Raw genomic sequence first — 17,798 nt, 5'->3', positions numbered from 1 at the left:
AAGTATCTATAAATAACAGTATCAGTATGATTATGATGATGTCGAATGGTTCATATCAATCTATTCTGATTTTGCTAAAACAAAATGTGCGATTTGAACTGGTATAATTTAAATTTCAAAGTTGACGAAGGCTAAGTAATTAAAACAGAGGCAGCGTATTTATACAACCCAAATGAATAGCCCTGTGCGATTTGAACTGGTTTAATTCTTAAATTTCAAAGTTGACGAAGGCTACATTTGAAAGTAATTACAACAGAGGCTGCGTATTTATCAAAAATGAATCTGAATAAAAACCAATCTCTAATCGTGCAATGAGAGATAGGTTTTTAATTAGATTGCGTATTTACACATTCCAAATGAATAGTACTGCGCGATTTGAACTACACCTTTCCATTGATCCAATCTGGTGCCGACGTTTTTAATTTTCTGATGGAAAATCTTTCCCGAGTGATTATCTCCTCCCTGATCCAAGCAGTTTTGTGGTATATGAAGGTAATAGTCAGTCGATTGAGATCTGCGCAGGGGATTTCAAATATCGACCGGCTGGAAGGTCTGGCTTACATTCATACTCACTACGATGGCCGTTTTAAACATTAAGAAATGGCATAATGTTCAAACAAAATATGATCATTTAGCTACATTTTGTTGTAGCGTGCTCAGTTTAATCCTGCTTTCTAAACTACACAACAGCATGTATTTATCGTCACTTATTCTCATGATTAAGTATGAGGTCATCCTCTTGATATTGGCAAAGTGCAGGTTATTTAATGTTATGTATTATTCTAAATGGAAAAGCGGAGATGTGTGAGCATGTGAAACTGGTTTATCCTCAAAGCATTTGCGCCTGTACCAAAACAGACCACCGAACCATTTGATGTTCGTTGTAGTTTGTCTCTGTTATTATCGTCTGTGTCAGTGTTGGTGGTTGGTGTGCTCGGTTGTGCGGTCAAATATATGTGGGAATACATGTTATGAATAATGGACGGGGGGATCTCTATTGTATATTTTTGATTCCGGTTAACACGAAATAAATCGATTATATCCCTAAATTTAATTTCTACGATGTACACATCAAAACATGAGAAGTTCTATTTCAAATGGAAAACCGATATATTTTCTGAAAGGCCCATACGGGACATATCCAAGTTGCTTTACCTCCAGCTTTTCTTTGGTTATTTATAAGGCAATATTGTATGTGTTGCCTTCTGTGTATTTTGAAGGAGAGAACCAAATTTAAAGTTCAAATTCGAATGCTATAAATTCTTATAAAAAAAAAGATGCGGTGTTAATTTCAAATTCTTTATTTACTTGAACTGCGAGCTAATTACAAGCTGGTTCAACACTTCATACAAAAAAGTATACAAATTAGATTATTTTAAAAAAGCCATTTTTACAATGTCTATAAAATTATAATGGTAATGAGACAACAAACTAACAAAAAAAATTATAAATTTAGATAGACATGAACCTGCGTTAAGTACAGAAAATGCAGAAGCAATTGACTGGTTTATTTTTTGTTGTCTTTACCAACATTTGAGTCAAATATATTTAATTGTCTTGTTCCTGTTACGAAAAAGTAAACATTATTAGCTTCTACCAAGTCAATATTTTATCTCGTTTTCTTTATACATCTTAATATTGGTCAAGTACGCTAAACATTATCAATGCGCTATTGATAGCGCGAGTTCGTTAGAATATTGGTACACACACTGTTTGGCAATTACAGCATATCAGAAAAATGCGTTTTACTAATAATATTGTTCAGCATTTTATGTCTAAAAAACACATTAAATACCATCAATTTTGCCTACATGTTTTACACTGTATGCAATATTTTGTTTATAGCAAGACATCAAATATAATTAACTTTTAACACAGACGTATATATAGATCTGATTGATGCACGTCTTAATAGTTAAGTATAAACCAAAACAAATACTATAAGTACAGTACGCATCTCTATGTAGTGCAAGGCCCAACTTCTTGTATCTACAGGTAAAAAAGACCCTTTCTATTTTTCTATAGAAATTGCCAAAAGTTGTGTGGGTTTGCCTCTCCCCCAATTATCTAAACGTGGGAGCAGGGTAATTGCTCCCATTTCCTGGCTCCGACGCCCATGCATATGTATAAAATTGAGAATGGAAATGGGGAATGTGTCAAAGAGACAACAACCCGACATATATACATGGATAACATATATACGAATAAAAAGTGTACAAAACAACAATATTAAAAAAGGAAACAGTTATTATAAGTTTCTATAAATATTTCGGATAAGATATCCTTTATCTCTATGATTATGATGATGTGAAATGAATCATATCAATCTATTCTGATTTTGCGAAAACGGTATGTGTTTTTTAAACTGGTATACTTGTTAAACTTCACAGTTGACAAAGCCTAAGTTATTACAACAGAGTTTGCGTAGATATACATCCCAAATGAATAGCACACTTCGATTTGAGCAGGTATAATTTCAAAATTTCAAAATTGACGAAGGCTTAGTAATTACAACAGAGGCTGCGTATTCATACATCCAAATTAAAGGCATATCACTGTGTGATTTGAACTGTTTTGATCCTTAAATTTCGAGGTTGACGAAGTTTAATTAAGTAATTACAATAGAAGCTGCGTATTTATACATCCCAAATGAATAGCATTGCGCGAATTGAACAACACCTTTTCATTGATCCCATCTGCTGCCAACGGTTTTAAATTTCTTATACAAAATCTTTCCCATGTGATTCTCTCCTCCCTAATCCAAGCAGTGCAGTGGAGTGGACTTAAATCATTATGGTAATAGTCGATTGAGATCTGCTCAGGAGATCTCACATATCGACTGACTGAAAGGTTTGGCTTACCTTCACACGTTTGTGAGATGGCTGTTCTGACTCACCAACATACTGTTTACCACATAATTATAATATATATATAATCCCTCCACTCCAAGAAAAAAAACCCAAACAAACAAACAAATGAACAACAAAAATATGAATTACGACGTATGAAGAATAAACAAGAAAGCAAAAATCAAGCAAACTATATATTCATGTATACATACGTAATATATTATAAAGAACAAAATATGTTTAATTTTCTAAAAAATAACTGTTTCTCTTTATTTTATGGCGAATGAAATGTAATGAGAAATAATCCATTTTGTTTCCTTTTAAATATCGGATCCTCATATTTTTTAAATAATTTTTGTTTAGTTTATTTTCGTGCTCATTCCAGTAAGATGATATTCGAATAGACCAAAATATTGTGACACAGTATGTTTTCAAAAAACAACCGTTAATGTACTGTGTTTCTATAGCTCTGATGGGAGCGAAGTCGTATAAAATCATATAGCAATGCTTTTCACAGTAGGTCGATCTATCCGTATGTAGGTTAACAAATTTGACTGTCACCAGAAAATTTGGAATGTAAGGTCAAGCATAAAACCTTTCAAAAAGCCACATATATACGACACCTCAAAGAGTTGTAGCAAGGTTATTAACGTGAATAGAGCGTGGCGTCTCCTTTACTCGGCGTTTGACGTCCCCACCTTACCGGGACGGAGCTACACATTCATACCCTTGGCGTTGACTTTAATGTTGGATGGAAGGAGTCAAATGGTGCCTAATTTGACATACCCCAGACTACTTTGCGGTGGCGAGAAAAATATATATAATACATACTTGTAACAAATTTTTGATACATCAAAAAATAAAAGGATCACATGTATGTTTATTCGATAAGTTGAGTTTCATTTGTTCTTATTTATGGTTTGTTTAAATGAATATTTGACTTGCATTTTTTATTGCAATAAGTGGAGAATCACGTGTACACGTGACACACACAAACTTACATGATCCATATTCATTTGTAACACTTAATCAACCCAATTCACTAATAACATCGATCTATAAAAAAAATCTTTTAAATACACACAGCCAAATGAGGAGAAAAAAAAACAACTTCAGGCTGCATATCTTGTACATCTATATGAAAAATAGAAAAGCATTGATATTTGCATAAAATTTTATGAAAAAGTATTATAAAGTTCTCAATTCGAGAGACGTTTTACTCCTGCTGAATTATCTGGATAACGTAAAACACACGCAGTATTCATGTGCACTATATAGTAAAAGAAACGATTTTCTTACGTCGCTACATCTTTTTTTTCTTGATTAACAACCTCCACATGACTATATTCTGCGGTATCATCAATGACAATTTGTTTTGATCTATCTGTTCCACTTGTGACATCGTAGTCATTCTCCAATTCTTCAATTCCAACAGACTGCATGGTATCATAATTACTCTCAGTTGGAATCTGATTCTGACTCAGTCGATGATGTTCCATATGATCATATATATCGTCGGCTGTGTTGTTCCTAGTCGAGTGGTCACCACGGTCAGGTGTTTTCTCTTTTGTAGGCTTGTTGACCTGAGCGTATGTTACTTCATTGCTTGGAACAACCAATGGGAGCTGTCCAGATCTCAATGAGGTCCGTCTGATAAAAAATAGACCAGGAGGAGACTTACAAGTGAAAAGAACATGGATTTAGAGAAAAAAAAATCATACTATTAAATGACATTATCGGTACTAATTTTACTGCACCAAACACGCATTGGCACAATTATTGTCTCTGTAGTGATGCTCAAGGCTAAAAAGAATACATCATAAATAAGGTGTTTTCAACTATTGAATTTATTTTTATTTCTTATAGCACTAGGTCGATACCACTGCTGGTGGGCTATTAGTTCCTGGTGGTATCATCCGCTCAAAAGTCAGTTCTTCGATACTAACAGGATAAAAATTAACATACCTTTCTGAAATTATCCGCTCATCAATTAATTTAAGAAATTATAAATAAACTAAGGTTACAATTCCTTCAGACAAAGCTCATCTTCGATGGATTAGGCTAGTACATGTACTTTAGGTTCTGGTTTGGGCATAAAACTTTTCACGTGTTTCGGGACTTATACTTTTTTGCTTTCAATTTTTTGGCCATGAGCGTTACTATAGTGAAGATTAATCCAGATAAACGCTTCGGACGCATAATAATGTATAACGTTTTATTTTCATTTTTTTTTGTAGCACTTGGTCGATACCACTGTTGTTATCGATGATATCATAAGCTCAGTTATTAGTACTATGGTACTGACATGATTTTATAACATTCTGTTCTTAAAGTATCCATTCGTGAATTTAGAAATTATTCAGAAAATAAAATGTGTATCCCTGAGGCAAATTTGAACTTATATTGATATGGTACTTATACATTATTGGCTTTCAAAATTTAGCTGTGATCATTCTTATGAAGGTATACCCAGAAGACGTTTCGGACGCATATAAATTATTGGGAGCTATTTTCATTTCGTATATCACTGGGCCGATACCACTGCTAGATTACAATACATCCCTTAGGGTATCATGGGCCCAGCAGTCAGTTCTTCGGTACTGACAAGATTTATAACATACCCCTTTTTTAAATTGTTTGTTAAAAAATTAAGTAATCATTTAGAAACTAATGTTCAAACTCTCTCAGGCAAAGATGACTTTAGATGGATTTGACGATTACTGTAGGTCTCTAATTGGTCATACAGCACTTCACTTGTTTTGTTTCTTATACATTCGTGGCTTTCAAATATTTGTCTATTAGTGTTTATGATGAATCTAAATTCAGAAAGGCGCTTCAGAAACATTTACATTATTTTGTAATTAATAAGGTGAAATTCATTTTGGTGTAATTAACTATATGAGACACACGTATATATATATATCAATATATGTATGTGTGTTTCTGTGTGTGTGCGTTCGTGTGATTAAAGATATCGGGAAAAAATCACCACCATTAGTGTAATCAAACTCCCATTGTGAGTTCATATATTCTATCGTATTTAGGATTGAAGCTTTCTTTTAACAGAATTCTAGAAATTTCATGTCGAGTTTGTCTTATCATAAATTATGTTTTCAAAGATTTAAAAAAAAACGCTTTCCATTTAAACTCTTAAACATATTCCGTTGTCTAATCTAAGCGTTTGATAGGTCTGAGGGGGAAAAAAGATTCATTCAATTTTTTGTCGATGAACGGTAAACAAAAGTCTGAGTGAGCAATTATTGTGCAAACAATGTATACACACGAGCATCTGATATTCAACAGTTCTGAATTCTACATCGTTGTGAATTGATAAACGATCTCCAAAGATAGAAAATATTTGATTTTTTTTTCAAATTGGTTAAGATAATGGAACTCTAAAAAATGATAGAACAACTATATTGATGAAGACACAGTCACTTAATGTGAGGGTACATAAATTGCACCTATTTTGACAGTTTAAAATTTCCACTCTGTGTTTATTTTCTATATTGTTCCACAAATTTAATTTTGAACCGACCTACAAACGACTTAGGATTTTTTAAAGAGGAGTAAGTCAATTGCACCATGCTTAACTTCTCATCCGAAAAAATAGACAATACTTATGTGTTGTTTGATTTCTCCATATTTTTGAAATAAGTTGACAATAATCCATGCTTATTAAGCATTTTGTAAGAAAAGGTTGCCTGGGACATATTTTAATTGTTCACTTTTAAAAGCTGACTTTTGGTGGGCGTCACATGCAACGTTTCCGTATAGTTTACTTTTTCACTGGATACTTCATCTGTTAATATCTAATGTGATCTTTTTGTATACATTTGAATGTTTAGCTATATTGAAAGGCGTGCATAATGACAGATTATAAAAATACAAATTTAAGAAAACCTATAGATTCCAGCTGCATTTTTAGGAAGATGAGTGAAAATTGGGTACTCGGTGCTTTTTGGGTACTAATAGTGCCGCCTGTTTTTTAAAATACATTTATTCTGAATGTACTGAAAGGTAAAAGTGAATGCAGCCATTCTATGAAACAGACACCTTTTTATTGACTGCATAATCTGATAAAAGTAGCGTTTTGAAGTAGCATTCGGGCCGAATTGGCTTCATGCTTTCAAGTGTAGTCAACAAATGCGTTCTAATAAACATAATTTCAAAACATGCAGTCAAGTTAAATCTAAGAATGTCGTACAATGTAAGGTTGAAGATGAAAATTCAAAGGAAATAAAAAGGAAACTATTAAAACACGAAAATATGGATACTACAAATGTACACTCACATCTTGATTGTTGTCTTGAGTTTATTTCTATATTTGGTTCCCTGTCTCTTGGTTCATAACATGAAGCACATGATATTTTACAAACGCGCAACTGATCACGTGATGTGTACATATCGGTGTTCTGTTGAGGCTTTATGGTGACAAAGCAGAGAAAGGGTTACGATAAAACTTCTGGAAATATCGAATAGTTAAAGTTCTGAAACACAAGCCAGCAGTATAGAGATTTCAGAAAACTTGAAAGTCTTCGATCCCCCTCAATAATGACAAAAGGATCAGACACAATTGTTCTGCATAATGTTATCATGTTATTTCTAGTTATACAATAAAAAGAATCCGTTTACCAATACTGACAAAAACAAACAAAACAATTATCATTGTTTCTCATTTCTTGGTTGTCATGCATTTTAAAGATTTTCTTAAATTTGCAGTTTAATTGATAGCATCCAAATATAGAAATACAATTCACACTTTAGAAAAAGGAAAGATGTAGACTCCAATTGGCAACTAAGTACATAATACATTGAAAGGTAAACATTTCTCATTTAACTTCTTCTGTAGGTATTTTTGAGAATTCATATCTGAATGAAACCATAAGAAATAGTTAAAGAATGTAAAAATGAAACAAATATGACGATCCTACAATAACACATTTTAACGCTCCTCTGTATGACTTGTTCCACCTTCTGTCCAACATCTTTTGTAATCTTTAATTTTTTAGGTTTCTCCTTAGGGACTGACGATCCAATTTAAAGAACCAAAACGCTGACAAGATTGATTGTTAGTGTGTGTATATAGCCTTTTGTTTCTTTCCACTATGGTCGCAGAAGCTTAAAATACTCGTCAAAGATGTCAAACTAATAATTTGGTACAACTAAATGAACAACTAGAACAGAACATAGGGTAGTATACCGGTTATTGTGTTCTTCCCTGACACCCAATAAGAACGCAGAAAATCTGCTAGGACTTAAGTGTGCAGAATGACAAAATATATCTACCCTTCATTTCTATCCAAATTATCAAAAGTAGTTATCAATAATTATAAGATTTTTTTCTTATTCTCTTGGAAATCAGATTGCATCTGGTTGAATCAATTGGTACCATTAATGTTATTACAGAGAAACGGAAAGTACACGACCTAGACTTAAAACAAATGAGTCAAATTGTTTATTGCGTGGTTCTCTCAATTTTAAATGATGTGTTTTCTTGTTTTTTTTTTAATTTTTTTTTCAAAGATCGCAGATGTTAGCCTAAATTTAGAAGCTCTAAACCTGTGTCGCTCACCTTGGTCTATGTGCATATTAAACAAAGGACACAGATGGATTCATGACAAAATTGTGTTTTGGTGATGGTGATGTGTTTGTAGATCTTACTTTACTGAACATTCTTGCTGCTTACAATTATCTCTATCTATAATGAACTTGGCCCAGTAGTTACAGTGGAAAATATTTTGTAAAAATTTACAAAAATTTACAAAATTTATGAAAATTGTAAAAATTGACTATAAAGGGCAATAACTCCATAAGGGGTCAATTGACAATTTTGGTCATGTTGACTTATTTGTAGATCTTACTTTGCTGTACATTATTGCTGTTTACAGTTTATCTCTATCTATAATAATATTCAAGATAATAACCAAAAGCTGCAAAATTTTCTTAAAATTACCAATTCAGGGGCAGCAACCCAACAACGTGTTGCCTGATTGGTCTGTAAATTTCAGGGCAGATAGATCTTGACATAATGAACAATTTTATCTCGTCAGATTTGCTCTAAATGCTTTGGTTTCAGAGATATGAGCCAAAAACTGCATTTTACCCTATGTACTATTTTTTAGCTATGTCGGCCATCTTGGTTCGCGGGCGGGGTCATCGGGCACATTTTTTAAACTAGATACACTAATGATGATTGTGGACAAGTTTGGTTAAATTTGTCTTAGTAGTTTCAGAGGAGAAGATTTTTGTAAAAGATTACAAAAATTTACGAAAAATGGTTAAAAATTGACTATAAAGGGCAATAACTCCTTAAGGGGTCAACTGACCATTTTGGGTAAGTTGACTTATTTGTAGATCTTACTTTGCTGTTTACAGTTTATCTCTATCTATTATCATATTCATTGTAATAACCAAAAACGGCAAAATTTCCTTAAAATTACCAATTCAGGGGCAGCAACCCAACAACGGGTTGTCCGATTCATCTGAAAATTTCAGGGCAGATAGATCTTGACCTGATTAACAATTTAACCCCATGTCAGATTTGCTCTAAAAGCTTTGGTTTCAGAGATATAAGCCAAAATCTACATTTTACCCCTTTGTTCTATTTTTAGCCATGGCGGCCATCTTGGTTGGTTGGCCGGGTCACCGGACACATTTTGTAAACTAAATACCCCAATGATGATTGTGGCCAAGTTTGGTTTAATTTGGCCAAGTAGTTTCAGAGGAGAAGATTTTTGTAAAAGTTAACGACGACGGACGACGAAGACGGACGACGACGACGACGACGACGGACGACGGACGCCAAGTGATGAGAAAAGCTCACTTGGCCCTTTGGGCCAGGTGAGCTAAAAATGGAAAAACAAAAATTAACAAAGCTTCACACAACTTCTCAGTTAAATTATTGACTTTAGGTTGAAATTATTCCACGATCAATTAATCAAGATGGTTGCCAACCAAGGAGAGGCGAAAGATACCAAAGGAACATTCAAATTCATATGTGTCATAACTCAAACATAAACTGACAACGCTATGGCTTAAAAAGAAAAAGATCAACAGACTAACAACAGTACACAAAACACAACGTAGAAAACTTAAACTGAGCACCAAAAACTTGTGGTGATTTCAGGTCATATGGAAGGGTAGGCAGAATCTGCTCTACATGTGGCACGTAGAATTTGAACGTAGGGGTGAAATGAACATCTGTTATATTATGAACATCGTTGTAGAAAGGGAAAATCTGAAAGTTGCAAAAGTCTTCTTTGAGTCAAGATACAATGTTAAATTATTCAAACTATTAACAGTTTTGGTTTTGAAAATCTGGAGTTTTAACGATACTCTGTTTTAAGAACTTATAGTTTTCCGGTTGTTGTGCTGAAACAAATAACGTATGAAGACAAATTGTAAAAAGTTAACTTTTGAAATAAACAGATAACTTCATTTGTCTTTAATATTATTAATGACTTTAGAGTAGTGCCACTTGATTTTTTACTGAGAATAGTTTGTAAATACATTTCTTTGTTTAACATATTAAATTTTTGTACATAAATCTCAATCAAAATCAATATTAGCATAATTTACAAGATTAAGTAAATTATCTCCCTCGGCACATCTTATTTTCATCGGGCAGTCTAGTCAGTGAATATAAATATTCTTTTTTATTGATCCTTAATTGATTAAATTAATAAAAATAATCTTCAAAATATAAATAATAAGCTTTTGAAATTAAAAATAAAAATTTATTGTGAGCCAAATTTGCTCTTTTTAAATGCTATAATTTTTACGTAACTTTGTATATATAGTTGTATGCACTTTGCTATCTTTCATGCAGTTAAAGCCGTTCAAAGCTTATTTTAGTATAAAGTCCACGATAACTGCAGACACAATCTGTAGTCGTAGAAGAGAGGCGAAAAATACCAAAGGTATATTCAAACTCATAAGTTTAAAATAGACAGACAACGCCATATATAGAGAAAGAAGAAAATGACCAACAAAAGACAAACAACAATATAATAAACACAACAAAAAAACTAAAGACTGAGTAACACGAACCACACAAATATCCGGGGGTCATCTCAGGTGCTCCGGAAAGGTAAGCAGATCCTGCTACACACGTGGCACTGTCGTGTTGTTCATGGAAGTAAAAACCCGGTGATAGGTCTAAGTGTAAGTCTTAATAGATGACCTTACACAATTTTCCTTTGAAATGCGTCATCTTACTTAAATTGGACAATACGACAACAGTCTCATCCGATAAGCATATCAACTAACAGAAAATATACCTTTTGTAGAAAACGATAACTGCAATAATCACAGCTACAATTAGAACGGCTGTTGTAATCAGTGCTATCAGTAGAATTTCTGAAAAGTATGTAAATGTATATACCCATTTGAATGATTTAATGATTTATTTAATAACGTAACAATATACTTGATTGATAATTATAATAATCATTTATATCAGAAAAGGATGCTGCTGCCTCTGCTGCTGCTGATGATGATTACGATGAAGATGACGACGACAACGACGACGACGACAATGCCGACGATGATGATGATGATGATTACCTCAGGTACAGCCGTTGTAATATGCATTAAATGCTTGTATATTTTTCGATAACATGTTAACAAACATTTCAAAAATACTATTAAAGATAACATTGAAAAGTACAAACTATAAATAATTCATTACAATAACATAAGTGGTATGAATTTTACTGGCTACATGGCTAGTGATACCCATGGGGACTAACAGTCCACTAGCAAAGGTATTCACCCAATGGTAGTAAATCCTTGAACTATTGATGTCTCTTCATTGATGATCGTAAAGCCAATGAAATATAAAACGTTTAACAAAAGGAGATCCCTCTTCAATAAGAAACAAAGATGAAGTTTTTTAAGATAAGTTTTTGTCATGAAAGTCCTATTGAAATGTAGCATTGGACTATCGAACAGAACATCGAATTTTACCAATAAACTTACCATTGGTTCTGTTTTCTTTTTTCTCAAACCTAGGAGAATCTTCCACCGTTATTGTAGATGGTGTTTCGTGGGAAGATGTTACCGTTATTGTAGATTTTGCTTCGTAGGAAGATGTCATATCTGTATCATCACATAATGCTTGAAATTTCTCAGTGCATGGCCTGACAATCCAAGATACTTTATGATTCGTTTTCCCTACTGTCACAGCTATACACAATGTCTGGTTTAAATCTGCAATTTAAGTACATGCTACATTAAAGTCGTTCGGACTTTCGACATTAGTTATACTTGTTTACGTATCGTACTCATTTGTCATGTAAATAGGTAAAATGAATGTATTTTCAAAGACCAGCGGCTCTGTTCACAGAAAATCTTACGATACAAATTAATTAAGTTATATTGAAATGTTCATGTCTCTCTTAAGATCTTTTGTGAAAATGATCGAGGGTACTGATCTAATATTTCGCAAAGGGAGCCCGTTGTAAGACAACGTTTGGAATAATACTTGTGACAAGTCTATGCATTTATCATGCATGAATCTCCATATAAGGGGGCTGGGCCCCCCTGTTCCCATCTTTGATACAATAGAGGATGAAATACACGTTATTTGAAACTGTCCCAAGTCAGGAGTTTGTAATTCAGTTTTTTCGTTTGAATTTGTTTCACATATTGTCATGTTTGGGCCTTTTTACAGCTGACTACTAGTATACGGTATGCGTTTTGATCATTGTTGAAAGCCGTGTAGTGAACATTTATATATTCAAATAAAATAGTGTCTTTTGTTGTGTTGTCTTCGTAAAGTAAGCAATGAAGAACAAGGTTTTTTTTAATGTTTTTAATTAGTTTTTAATTTTTATGATTACTATTTACATCGATTTCGTAATGTCAAAATATCAGAGATTGACATCATTTTTGTACCTTCTTGAATTATCATAAATACATATAAAATCACAACCAATAAATAGTTGCCAATCATAATCCTTTACATCGTAGCTTCATTGTTTTGTATAATATGTATAGTAGTAAAACATTCTGCTCTATGTCAATTTGTTATGTAATAACAAACAAATAATCAGACTTTCTGGCAGATATTTATTTGCATTCTAACTATGATAAATAATAGAAATAACAAAATATCACCCTTGAAGATGATAGAGGGATTTTACTCATTCCTTTTTTCTAAAATACAGGTAAAATTTAAAATTAGTTCCGTTAATGTTATAGTAAAAGTCCGAACACGACATAATGTAAAATAATATCAAACTACAAAAACCCAACGACCCTATTTTGTATGAAAACTATAAAACGGCAGCCTACGACAATCACTGAATATTTCAGGCCAATTTACCTTTTAACTGTCGTATGAAAATGGGGAAGTTCTCTTTTTTAAGGAAACTCTCGTCGAAATATAAATGTGTATTAATGTTCATTAATTAAAGTTTATGTAAGTGTTTATTTCCTTGCAGATGCCATTTGTTTACTTTTATCACTTCATCTTGACTTATTTATGGAAGTCTGGGAATTGTCTGACCGCACTGTTGATAGTCTATCTTGTTTGATATAAGATCATATAAGGCATGTCAATCTTAAGTAACTCCTCCCTTACTTTGTCTAGAGTAAATCAGAAATTTAGTTAAGTTGCAGTTGTAATTTTTTTGTATGGATTAGATACACATGTTTATTTTATGTTATAATTTTATTTGTATTTATTGATTATGGCTTCGAAAAAACAACAAATCCGCTACCGTTGTCGATTCAAATAATGCTAGCAAAAAATCAAAAGATGAATTAATAGCAGAACTTATTGTGATTGGAGTTAATGCTCCCGCTTCATTTAGTCAAAAACAATTACAAGCTTTGTTAAACTCTAATCGTCATGCTATGCCTGCTGTTAACATGCAAACAAATGACAACACAGAAGTCAATGATATTATATCAAAGCACACTATTCTTGAACTATCGGCCAATGTAAAATCGTTGACCGAAACTGTTAAAAGTCAGGGTGAAATTCTAAAAACTGTGGTGGACCTTCAGAAGAATGCTGCCGGAAGTGATTTATCGTGTACTAGTAATCAAAATCAATCTTCATCTCAAATAATTGAAACACAGGGAAATAGTGATTCCATGAAAGTGTCTGCTGGTATGTTCCCGCACATACAAACAGTGTCACTAACCCAGCGACAAAATATAAAAGAAGGCAAGTACATTTATCTAGTTTCTCTGCTTATTCCTATAAATGAAAATCAAAGTGATACTCAGCAAATAGAGGCAGATGGTTCTATTCTCCTTCTCATCGCCTGCAGCGTGACTTATCTATACATTAATACATAGAGGCATTTAACATTTTCAAAACATTGTTTGCGAATTTGAAGATCGTCGTGTAGAACTCGACATGTTTTTACAAGATATCATAGAAATGGCGACGAAATTTAAAGGTAACATTTTCTATGAATACCACAAGGCGTTCGCTAAGAAAGTCACGGCAATCAAATTAACTAAAGGTTTGACCGTTCACTGGTCAATTAGAGATGAGAAACTCTATTCTTCAGTTTGCTTAGGAGTCACGGCAATCAAATTAACTAAAGGTTTGACCGTTCACTGGTCAATTAGAGATGAGAAACTCTATTCTTCAGTTTGCTTAGGGAGAGCTATAAATACATGTGGCGTATGTGGAAGTTCTTTGCATAGCACTTAAATGTGTTATTTATCCAATACCTCACAGGGCAAAAGCTACCATTCTCAACAAAAGCGCATTCTTACAACACCTTATTCTAAGCCATAAACAAGTGTCGATATTGACCCATACGGAAGACCCAAGCTTTTTCACAAAGGGAAAGAAATCTGGAATTATCATCTCGCTGGTAATTGCTACAGAGGATCCGCGTGCCGCTAAACTCATGTTGACATGAATATCAAATCGTCAACTCAAAGAAAGCCTTCGACAATTGTATAAAAAACTGCTAAACAAGCAAATATATTACTAGATAACGATAATGTTTATATGCATGCCACGACACCAATTAATGTAGATAAATTAGCATGGGAGCTACAAAGACATCCAGATAGATATTTCGTTAATTTTATTAATAAACGGATTACGTAAAGGATTTTTTACGGGCGTATCATCTTTGCCGGAAAGTTTTAGAATGTAAAAAATCTGCTTTCTACTACAAAATGTCCAGATGATGTTACCGGATTAGTCAAATCGGAGTTAGACAATGATTTTGTTATAGGCCCATTTACGAAAGCACATTTTGATATATATAGGGTTAGTCCTGTCGGCATTTTTGAAGGTAAATATTCTAAAAAGAAAAGACTTATACTTGATTTATCTGCACCTCACAATAACGACGAGCATAGTAGTGTCAACGACCTCATCAACAAAGAGGATTTTTCGCTTTCGTATATTAAAATCGATGATGCCATTAAAATAATCAAAGAATACGGTTTTGCCTCAAGGTGTTGTAAATTGGACGTATCTAATGCATTTAAATTAATTCCTATTCATCCGAGTTTATGGCATTTATATGAATTTAAATGGGAAAATATGTATTACTTTTACACTAGATTAGCATTTGGATGTCGTTCAAGTCCTAAAATTTTTGACAATTTATCTATCGCTATTTGTTGGATTTTAAACAATAATTATGGAATTAATACAGTTCTGCATCTACTAGATGATTTTTTAATAATCGACAGACCTTTAGCAAACGCCGACGCTACTATGAAAAACTTAGTTTCCGTGTTTGCTTCACTTGAAATTCCGATCGCAACACATAAAACTTTAGGACCGGTAACATGCATCGAATACTTGGGTATTAAATTGGACACTATTCGTATGGAAGCTATATTACCCGCAGATAAATTATGTCGAATCAAGGAATATCTACTTCTTTTCCTCAATCGCAAAACATGTACAAAACGTGAGATGTTAAGTTATTGGGACATTTAAATTTTGCTATGAGAGTCATTATTCCAGGGAGATCGTTTATATCGTATCTACTTAACATCGATCACTCTGTTAAAGAACTTCATCACCATGTCACTTTAAATTCTAGTTGTAGAAATGATTTATCATTGTGGCATAAGTTCTTAGATCAGTGGAATGGAATTTTTTTCTTTATTGATGATAATATAGTAAATGCGTCTGATATTGATTTATATACTGATGCTACGACAACCGTGGGATTTGGAGGTTATTTCAAAAATCACTGGTTTCAAGCGTTATGGCCCGTAGAAATGAAATTAGATACGGAATTATCATTGTCTATGGCTTACATGGAATTGTATCCGATAGTAATTGCTGCGATTATATGGGGTAATGAGTGGTCAGGGAAGCGTATCCTATTTCACTGTGATAATATGGCTACAGTCTGAATTATAAAGAAAGGAAGATCAAAATCATTAGAAATTATGAGATTGATGAGACGTCTAACTTGGTGCTCCGCAAAATATAAATTTATTATTCACGCTACTCATGTAGCTGGAAAATGTAATACTATAGCAGTTGCTCTTTCTCGATTTCAGATGGACCGTTTTCGTCAACTGTGTCCGACAGCATCAGTGGAACGTTGTCACTGCCCGCCCCACTCAGAAATTCTGTGGAATTGAGTTGTGTAATTAATATTTTGTGGAGTAAAAGTATAAATAGTGCTACAAGAGATGTATACACATCTGGATATAAGTGTTTTCTTAAATTCCGTACCTCCCAATTCGAGGGAGAAGAAATTATTGGAAATGTAATGTCTAATATTTCTGAGGATGTATTAATTTGTTTTGTATCATATTGCCAGTCAGTGTTAGATTTGAAATATACACCTTATCGCTATTTGTCCGCCATTACTGGACATCACACAAGTTCCCGTAAAATTTTGACGTCATAATAGAAAATATCTGACGCCACAATGGAAAAGTGATTGTTGTATGACGTCAAAAGTTCGAGCGGGACTGATTCTCGGGTCAAGCGGGATTAGCGATAAGGTGTATTCTACTATCAAGTTATATCTTGCTGGAATACGTCATTTTTCTATTGCAAGTTGTAGTGTCAAACCTTTAGTTGATAATGTAGGTAAGCATTTGCTACGTTTACAAAATATTCTGAATGACATAAAGAAAACCGAAAACAAAAGTGTACGACAAAAACTACCGATTACTTATAGTGTGCTTCATCAGATTTACCAACATTTACAGAAAGGTATTTTTGATCCACATTTAGATTTTACTATGTCAACTGCAGCTGTTATAGGATTTTTCGGTTTTCTGTGTTGTTCTGAATTTACTTGCAAACAGTCATTCAATTCAGCTTTAAATTTAACTATGGATGATGTAGTATTTGTATCTGATTGTCAAGTTAATTTACGTTTAAAGGCATCCAAAACCGACATTTTTCGTCATGGAGTAATTATTAAACTATTTAAAACTAATTATAATATTTGTCCATATGTACAGTTGTCACTATACGTAACATCCAGGAAAATGAACGGTGCAACAGATAATGATCCGCTATTGGTTGAAAGTAGTAATTTAGCTTTACGCAGATCGTTATTTATAGACAAATTGAAAACAATTCTATAACACTTAGGTTTAAATGCCGATAAATACAGTGGACATTATTTTCGAATAGGAGCAGCCAGAACTTGTAGTTCTAATGGTATCCAAGATCATATGATTCAAACTTTAGGGCGTTGGAAATCTGCTACAGTCGTTATATCAGAACATCTGAAGTTGACATTCGTCAAGCTCTGTTGAAAATGTGCAAATAATTACGATTCTTTTGTTAAAATCAAATATTAGTACAATTTTGTTCTTTACTTCGTCTGAGACATTTAATGATTCATTATTATTTTTTGTATTTTATTAGATTATCAATTTCTGCTTATTTTTGTAAAGTTGCTCTAATTAGTCGAAAACAAGTTTAATAAGTAACAATGTTCAATTTGGCACAACCACTCACTCGGAATAATTTTG

The sequence above is a fragment of the Mytilus californianus genome, unplaced genomic scaffold (assembly GCF_021869535.1).
Source record: "Mytilus californianus isolate M0D057914Y unplaced genomic scaffold, xbMytCali1.0.p SCAF_6, whole genome shotgun sequence".
NCBI classification, from domain to species: Eukaryota; Metazoa; Mollusca; class Bivalvia; order Mytilida; family Mytilidae; genus Mytilus; species Mytilus californianus.
The sequence above is the reverse complement of the archived record's forward strand: the minus strand, read 5'-3'. Positions refer to the sequence as shown.